Source organism: Polypterus senegalus, chromosome 14 (genome assembly GCF_016835505.1).
Source record: "Polypterus senegalus isolate Bchr_013 chromosome 14, ASM1683550v1, whole genome shotgun sequence".
Classification (NCBI taxonomy): Eukaryota; Metazoa; Chordata; class Cladistia; order Polypteriformes; family Polypteridae; genus Polypterus; species Polypterus senegalus.
The window spans coordinates 54,452,235-54,462,069 of NC_053167.1; the positions used below are offsets into that span (position 1 = coordinate 54,452,235).

Here is a 9,835-nt window from a genome sequence, read left to right on the forward strand (position 1 = left end):
CACTTGCCAAGCATGCAAGTGAAGGCTATGAGAGCAATGTGTCTCTCGAAATTGCTTTACCATTCAAGGCCTACAGTCCCATGCCCTGTGTGCTCTTTGTCTTTGGCGGCGATGTGCAGCTCGTTGAATATGCAAATGACTCCGAAAAGACCTGTCAATCAATAAGAACATCTGTCTCCATGCAGAATACAATTGGGCCAGCTCCAGCACCTGCCATCATCTGTCAGTTTCCCTCAAAGCTTTTTCTCCATCAGATTGGAGTGTGTGAAGGGTGAGATCTTTCATACTTTCAAACGAATGCAGCAGGAAAAAGAAAGCCCAACTCACTTCTCAATGCTGAGATCTGCCGTTAAAAAAAATAAAAAAGGAAGCTCTTTACACCCTGACACTTGTGAGCCATTTAAAGCCATTGGGAAAGGAAACTAGGAACAATTTGCTTGGATTTTGCTCCAGATCTGCCTTTGAAATGGGAGATGGTGCTACAATGTAGGCTATACAGGGAACAATTTAGGAAGCACATGTTCAAAGTTTTAAATAAGATAAATCTAGCATGTCCATCCTGTAATCTGCAAGTCATTAAAATCAGACAAAATGCACAGAATGCAGAACACCAAATATATGTGGCAGATAATGGCTTTTCAATTTGCTCCATGATGGACTGGCACCCTGTCTGGGACTGGTTTCTGCCTTGTGATCAGGACTGCTGGGATAGAAAATTGGAATAAATAGGTTTGAGAATGTAATGCTTTTTGTTTTCAGTTCCATATACTTCTATGTATGCACCCTGAAATAAATATTTTTGCCACAGGTTTATAGTAATATACCTGTTATCAAGTCATGCTCATTTTAAGCACTTACTCTGTGTGTGTGTGTGTGTGTGTGTGCATTTATATTTTATGTCGTTTTGGTGAACAATGAATACCCATGTAGGCACAGGCAGACAATGCAAACTGCACCCAAACAGCAACAGCTAACTATTGTGCCACTGTGCTACTCATTTGTATAAATATTCTTTATTAAATGAACCTGGATAATCCAGCTTCAGTGTGATAAGGCATGAAACCCACTTCAGTGGCATTGGGCACAACTAAGAAACTAACACTTGATGAAGTTGCTGTCCATGGCAGGGTGCACTCACACACACACACACACAAAATCCCCTTCACTCATAGCATCCCAATTTAACATTGCAATCTAAGCTAAAAGTTAACATTTTAGCCACAGGACTGCTACAGATATCCTCAACAAAGTGCTGCAGTAATAGGCTCCAGCCCCCAGTGACCCAGAATTGGATTAAGTGAGTGCTAAAATGTTATGTAATTTTATCAAGTTACCTGTGCATTCAGACACAATTGTGGCATAAAATAGGAAACAAACTGTCAAACCACAATATGAAAACTTGAAAGACCTCCTGAGATTAAAAGTTGCTTTAAATATCCTTAACTACCTACACTAGGAGGAAATGAGTATAATAAGCTGTGTAGTTCTATCACATGTTTAGACATTCCTTACATTCATTCATTACATTAAATCTGAAACAATTACACATAAAGCATTCAAAATTACAATATTCTATTGAATGTACATGTACTTTTCCTTCCATTTTCAAACCTGGTTTAGCCAGGCAAGGGCACAACGTAACGTAACATAACATTCTTAAAACCGCTTAATCCTGTCCAGGTTCAGTGTGGGTCACTGCCTATGCTATGGTGAGAACCAGCCCTGGATGGGGTGCCATTTGCACCACACGCAGAGACAATTTTGTTCACTGATTAACCTAACATGTACATCCTTGTGATTTGAATAGACACGCCACAATACTCGGAGACAAAGCCTCCCAGGCACGGGGAAAATGTGCAGAATTCAAGAAGACAGTTACCATGATCCAAACCCAGCACACTGGGCCCAGCAGTGCTAAATGCTGTAAATAAAGCACTACATGATGTTTATAGTGTAAAATTTCTCCATTAACTGTTTGTCTTATTGCAAGTATAACCATGTTGCTATTAGTTATGGGCATTATGACAAATTCTTTAAGCAAATAATGATATAAATAATTTATGTTCATTATTTGTGTGAAGTAAAAATGATAAAGATGATGAATGGAGGATTGACTAAAACTTAAAAAATTGTTTCATGAAAAGAAAAGAAATCCTCTAGAATGTTCCAGTATTGCACACTAAATTATCTGTTGAAAATGTTTTCGTGAACACCTTGAAAAAATATTACCTGACTGAAAATTATGGGGCGGCACGGGGGCGTACTGGGTAGCACTGCTGCCTCGCAGTTCGGAGACCCGGGTTCGCTTCCCGGGTCCTCCCTTGCATGGAGTTTGCATGTTCTCCCCGCGTCTGTGTGGGTTTCCTCTGGGTACTCCAGTTTCCTCCCACAGTCCAAAGACATGCAGGTTAGATGCATTGGTGATCCTAGTGTGTGCTTGGTGTGTGTGCCCTGCGGTGGGCTGGCACCCTGCCTCGGGTTTGTTTCCTGCCTTGCACCCTGTGTTGGCTGGGATTGGCTCCAGCAGACCCCCCTGACCCTGTAGTTAGGATATAACGGGTTGGATAATGGATGGATGGATGAAAATTATGGATTTCAGCTTTTGGCTTCGAGATGGTGGGTTAAAGAATGCACATGTTGATTTTTTCATCTGGAGAAACATTCTTTAGTCAGAAAATCTAATAAGACTCCCATTCTGTGGAGACCCTGCAGGAGGCTTCCGCTAGTGAAGTATACTGACGCTTCTGAGGAGGGCTGCTTTCCAGAAGAAGTGCATTTAACGATAGCTCTGCTTTGCTTTATTTGGCTTATTGGACTTATTTCTGCGACATAATGTCGATGATTTATTATGGGTGTGTGATTTCAATCTCTAGATGATGTTATACCGACGTTTGATGGGATGACATCATTTCATATAATTACTTGTCCCCACAGGCAATTCTAAAACAAATGTTTATACAAGCACTTGGTTTCTGAAACTGTGCCTGGTGATCTTTAGGAATATTATTTAGGAAATTAGTTAATTATTCTGATGATTTTCTATGATTTAGTAAATTCCAGGTTTCCACATTTTCTACTCATTTTGTAGACATAAGGCTACAAGTACTACAAACCCTTCAGCTCCTTCAATCCCATCCTCTTATGTCTGCTGGACTCTCTTCTCTGTGCATTTGCAGAAGTCCCAGTACTGCCGTTGTAAATGTCAAATGGCTGTGGGGATAGCAAGAGGTTTGTGGCCAAATAATGTCAGCCTAAAGCCAAGTTTGCCTCAGAGCTTGCACCAAGGAAAGTATTCAGCTAACATCCACCCATCCATTATCCAACCCGCTATATCCTAACTACAGGGTCACGAGGGTCTGCTGGAGCCAATCCCAGCCAGCACAGGGCGCAAGGCAGGAAACAAACCGTGAGCAGGGCACCAGCCCACCGCAGGCCGATTCATCTAACACTACTGGTTCATTCTTCTTTGACTTTTTGATCTGAATTGAGCCATGTTGAATTATAGGTTATGTGAGACAGGCAGCATGGTAGTTAGCTTCACTCCTCTGGTTCAGTTCTTGCCATTTCTACACTTTTTTTTCTCCAGGGTGCCTGGGTTTCTGCCCTCGACCCTAAGGCATGACATTCAGAAGGAGGACAGGAATAACTAGTTGTGGATGAGAGTGTTCTGGGCAACACCCTGAGCTTGGTCTTGTCTTACCTGTGATGCTGTTGCTTCAGCTCTCCATGACCATGCAATGGAATAAACAAGCTAAGGATGAATGCAGCATAAAGCAGGGCAGCATAGACTATCATGGCGGGTGCATCTCCATGACATCCTCAGTGACCCAAGTTAAATTCTAAGCTTTGCACATTTTTCACATTCTCCTCATGTTATTGAGGGGTTTTTCAGTCCACTATAGGTTCAATCCACATCAGGTTAGGAAATCTGGTACCTCCAACTAGGCCTTGCAGGGTTGAGGGTGGGTGTGCCTTGCAGTACCCTGCTTGCAGGTCCATGATTGGTTCAGCACCCTGTGAGACCATGTACTAGGGGTTTAGAAAATGGATTCAGGGACTGAAAGATGTAATGTGAAAATGTATTGTTTCTTTCTATAAAAAGCTAAAATGATGTAGCAATAAAGACATTAAAATATAGGGAATGTTTTATCTGTAAAATAAAACACAAAACAAATCTACCAACCTTTGCCTTCTCAAGTAGCAGAAACACAATTCTTTAATTCTTGGGTTCCATTAAAGGAAAGTGAGGGTGAAATTAAAATGGAAAATATGCCATGATAATACACTGACAACAATCTGCATTTCTCTTCACCCAAGGAAATATGAACTTTTCGTATGTTTATGTAGCATCCCTTCTCTCTCAAAAATGCCATTTTATATTTCTGAACAGTCACCTCACCAATGAATTCAAGAAGGTACAATTTAGTGTGTGTTTCCATTCAGTTGTATTTTTATAGTACCATGTTCAGCCTCTTTGAATGAATGGCACAAAGATGGCAGTACAACTTAAAGAGGCACACATTCCATGTCCTTTTGACTTATTTAGAGTCGCAGAGTTCAGCCGAGTAGATTTTGCCACTTTGTCACATTGTTCATTAAGAATAAGGCAAATGGCTAGTGTTACCATTTAAAACTATAAAGATGGCCTAGCGCTTTTGTGATTAGGATTAGGGATGCTGCCTCAGAGGTCCCAGTCAGTGCCTTTGTACAGTTGGCACGTTTGTTCTTCCCACATCTATGTGGCGTTATCCCTCCAGATACTGTATTTTTCCAGCCACATCCCAAAGGAGTGAGCGTTAAGCTACTCTGGCCCAGTTTCAGTTTGGGTGTGTACGTGACTGGGCTCCACACTCCTAAAAATAATGCTTCTACAATGACAGTTTACTAGTTGTGTGGTTGACAAAGGAATATTTTATTCTGTTTTTTTTTTTTTTGCATTTGAAATTTGTTCTTTGGGCTTTGAAAAAGTTCCAGATATGTGGACAAAACAGAAATCTTAATGTATAGTAAACAACCTACCAGGATACTAATAAATCAAGAAAACCTGAGTTCATCCGGTATTATTGCGTGCAGTAACAGACATTTTAAAATCAGGGGCCCATCGTTACTTCACAGATCTGTTAATCCCTATGGCACTGCTCTGAAGAGCCGGATTGGCACCTTTATTTTTAAGACTGTACAATTGTCTAGCACCCCTGTCAGTTGGTTCCTGTATGTTCCTCGATGCTTCCAAGATAGGCTCAGCCTTATTCATGACTCCAAACTGGATTCAGCAATTTGAAACTGTATATTATGTAATGCAGCTCCTTAGTGTTGACTTGCATCTCAGATAACTTCTTAAAGATATAATGTCAGGTACAATATATTAACTTAAATGCTTATTTAAGTGGAAAATTATTTCAAAGAACAACTCACATCAACCAGCTAACCTTCAGCTGTTTAGAAATAACAAATGGCCTCATGCATCTCAGCTCCATCTCTCCACCAGACTCCAGTTGAGCCTCCGCAACAGCTTCCTTATACTGTATGATATGAGGGCAGGGGTGTCACAAAAAACTGTCATTCATCTATCCATTCAGTCATTCACAAGAACAAGACCAGATTAACCAATAAGCGATCAGGTGACCCCGGTGGCATCAACACCAAAAACATCCTACAAACAAAAAAAAAAACAGATTCAGGTTTCTTGTGCACCTCGATGACCATGTCTGCTGTTCTGCAGACTTAGTTAATTAAAATTAAATTGTTTCCTTCAGTTATTTGGGTAAAAGTAACTTCAAGAAAATTTTTACAAAGCCAAATGAGATACTTTGTAAAAAATTAAATACATGCCGGTGGTTTTCACATTTTCTAAATTTTGTGTATGTTGGAAAGAACAACAAAACTGATAAACAAATTATTAACAAATATGATTGATTGTGTAGATTTCAATAGCAACTCACTCCTACAGACCTTCATTTAAAATTTCAGAAAATGGATACAGGTCACAAGTGTCTGTCTCTTGGAAGTTTGTTTGCCTTTAATGCTGGCTTATTACATTTTTTATGCACAGTTTAAATAATTTGATTTGTGTGTGTGGGAGTGTGTGTGCATACATGAGGGCACCAGAGGTGATGATGCCCAGGAGCGCCATAGAATCTTACCGTCTTCAACAAAAGAATGTTGCAAAGTACAAACTTGTGAACTACATTTTTAACATAATCAAAGCAAAAGAGAAATGCATATAAAAGCACAGAAGTGTATCACAAACACGGGAACTTGTCAGAAAATGTAGACGAGAAAGAGTATGTCATTAAAAATCTGAGGAGCATTCCTAATTCTTTATTTTCAATTTTATTACACTGCTCTTCTCAAATCTGTATACTGTATAATTAATGATACTCCAAGTATAAAACACCACCTCAGTCATCAAGAGAAATGGCACAATTTATTTACAAAGTAAATGCTGAGATAATTAAACTTGGATTAGAGGCTTAAATAATTGTTTTAAAAGGTAACATTCGTGGCACACAATTCTTTCTAATGCTGTGCCACTGCTTTGCATTAATTCAAAGGCCAGGGGAGCGAACAAATATCGTTTTGAACATAATACGCTCAGAATCGATCTTTCCCATGACATTGTCGCTTTGCGCTGAAGCAAACCTCAGCGGCACTGGACACAAGTCTGGGACCAACCAGTCCACCCGAGCGTCCGCCCAGTCAGCGCCCACCAGACGGAGAGAATACTTCTCGAAAGCGAACAGTAAAACAGCAGCTGATTAGAAGAAAAGCCCCTGCCTGACCTTTGCTGTCTGCTAATCGGCGTTTGACAAGCAGCCTGCCGGGCCGCTCAGGGGTCCTCAAGTCTCAACAAGTCATACTAGCAGATGCCTTCGTAAGGCTCGTCTCCGACCTCAGGTCCTCACAGCAGACACCTCAGCAGGCAGCTCCACTGATTCTCCCACCAGGCGTTAAGAATTCCGAGTTAAAACGGATAAAGAGACAAGAGGGGAAGCTTCGTGTAATTGATAAAATCGTGCCCGGCAACACGTTAAAGCCTTAAGGGTATTTACTGATGCGATTCTGAAACCAAAATTGCAATCTCGGTTCCTCGTCAATATTTTCAGAATAAATTTCTAGCACATTAATTTTTAATGTAAAAAAAAAAAATGATGCACTAATAATATTATATTGTTAATGAGGGCGTCATTCAAAAGTTGCTTGTTTCACTTAGCGCGTGCAATCAGATGGTGTTTAATGAAGCCGTTAGCTTTTGGATTGAAGTGCATGCAGTAAAAGGGCATTTCAGGCCGTTACGGCTCTTCTAAACTCTACGACGTGAGGTGCTGGTCGGTTTAAAGTTCCATTCAACAGAACAACAATATTGGTGTACCACTATTCAAGATTCTGCTTCTTGCCAAGCTCCTTACACGCACGTAATGTATATCATCCGATATCAACCTATTACATGCAACTAAGATGTATACTTTCATATTTTTCCTTTTTCTTTTGGCACCAACCTTTATCTCAAATCAATACTTTGAAACAGTTTAATGACGCCAGGCAGTAACTATATGCGCTATCAACTCGAAATCAGTAAGTAGCCTAAGCAAGCAAGTAAGTAAATGAATCTAAAGTGAAAAATCCTGCAGTAGCTGATTTTCGGAACATCTACGATTACTAAATTTCCATTTTGTTAGACTTATTTAATGAATAACTTTAGAAATTGCTACAAAAATAAACGTGTGGAAAGTGGTAGCAAGAAAATTGACATTTTTTCTAAAGCGCAGGAAATTATTTTGTGTTAAATGATGGTCAATAATTTCAATTCGAATATTAGATACATTCGCAGATGAAACAGCCGATTCAAAACTCACGTGGAATTGTTTGTAATAAAAACGAAACCTCACGTGCATACCTCGTTTAAATATAGCGCGTCAAAGTGTTTGATCGCTTTGTCTTGTCATTTAATCAATGCTGTATCCTTCAACTTTTCCGAAGCGATCTCATCATTCGTGACCTTGACTGTGTCTTTGAACACAAACCAGAGTCTTCATCGCTGTCGCCAACAAGCTCAAGAGGCAACATCAGGCAAGAAAGTCTGCGCGAGTTCTACGTGTGCGGTTTCCAGGTCTGTGCTGCATTGCGACTCCATGGTGAACCTTGGGGGGATAATGTGGTGAGCATCACAGTCTAACAAATACATGAAAAGCGAATATGCTGAAAGAAGCTATGTCCACGCTATTTTTTAATCCTGAGTGAACAAATTAACTGTACACTCCAGACCACTTAGCCTTAACGCGACCTGAACTTTGCCCGTACTAACAGTACTTAAGTTCACTCCCCCGTACCTTTGCGGCATGATCTATTAGAACTCTAAGTATTCTGACATATACAGGGTGGTCCAGATCTAACTATGCAGATCCAGATCGTCTGATTGACTTTGATTTATGCGGGGACGATTCCAGTTTGGCGCAAAGACGATTCTTCATGTAGTCAGTTCGCACACTTCTCGATGGTCCGGGATTTTCCAAATTATTTTCTATGTAATAAACTTAATAAGTTAAAGCGTAATGAAAATTGCTTAATTAGATCTGGACCACCCTATATTGTACAGTTTGGTGGTCTTGCTTAGCGTTATCCCAGTATAATCACTATTATTTCTTTCAGTTCAGACTGCCCAGTTTATCAAATCCACAAAGCTTGCTCTATCCCGTCTTGTCCTAACCAGTCCCGTCTCTGGCTCAAAGTTTTCTCCCCTAGTCTCCTCGGACTCAGACTCGTTAGGAGAATTACCATGACAGAGCGAACAAGCGCTCAAAGATAGCGCATGATTCATGACTCATCACTCCCACACGCAGTGTGTACTCTATATAGCGTCTTTCAGGAGTGGCATTACAATGGTACTTTACAAAGAAAAAAGTAGAACATTAACAACAAATATTTTATATATAAAGTAGTCAGTCTATACCTTATACAGCTCCATTCACATGTGTCATCTCAACTGTTCTTTAAAATGAAAAATGTGCAATATAGTTACAATAGAGGCAGCACTGAACGATAAACTCTGGCTGCAGTTTTCAATAAAATGCAGATTAAATAAAGTACAGCAAATGAAAGCAGACACACTTTCACTGAAACGGCAAATACACGCGCCTTCGAGACAGTTACAGTATCTAAAGTGACAGATCCCAAGTGTGCCTAACGCAGGCGACAGCCGCGCGACACTGAGCTACTATTGCCCTGCGTGGGACCTGTTAGAGCAACAAATACATCAGGGAGGCGTACTGTACCTTGAGAGGCAGACCGCTGAATTCTGGAAGCCACAAAAACGCTCCCCTCCACCGAGCTTAAAAAACGGATTGGAGTTTCAAAAATTGCAAGACTTCACCATCGATGTACTTGTATCAAGAGTCGCCGGCGTCCTTTTGTGTTAAAAAGGGTGCCTTATGTTTTATGTAGTGACGGGGAGTGGAATAAAAAAAAAAAAGAAAACAACAACAAATTCCAGTGTAGAATCAGATCCCCACCCCCCGCTCATGCGAATCTCGGCCCTGTCTGAATCAGGACATCTCCGCTCATCTGTTGAAACACGCCTGGCCTGAGCTTCTCGCTTTAAAAGTCTCTTTGCTCAGTCAGAGATGAGCGAGAAGGAGCGAGGGAGGGAGAAAGAGCGTGACAGCGGCGCCCACCCCATCCAAGTGCTGCCTGCCTGCTTGCCTGCCAGGCGGCCCTGCCCGCTTCCTTTCTTGGGGCCAGAGGCGGAGCGAAAGCTCTGCGAGATCGTGGCACAGACTCGCGCCCTACTTCAGCCTGGTACCTGTAAGAATGAATGAAGACTGCGGAGTCTCGGGGG

At 41.0% G+C, this 9,835-nt stretch overlaps 1 protein-coding gene across 1 annotated transcript in view; it reads right to left on the minus strand.

Annotated features, from left to right (window-relative positions):
• sulf2b (sulfatase 2b) overlaps positions 1 to 9,604 on the minus strand; it is a 364,710-nt gene extending 355,106 nt beyond the window's left edge. The window contains exon 1 of the mRNA XM_039734694.1: positions 9,273 to 9,604. The gene's annotated coding sequence lies outside the window, so the exon portion shown is untranslated. The remainder of the gene's footprint in view (positions 1 to 9,272) is intronic.
• Positions 9,605 to 9,835: the final 231 nt, after the last annotated feature.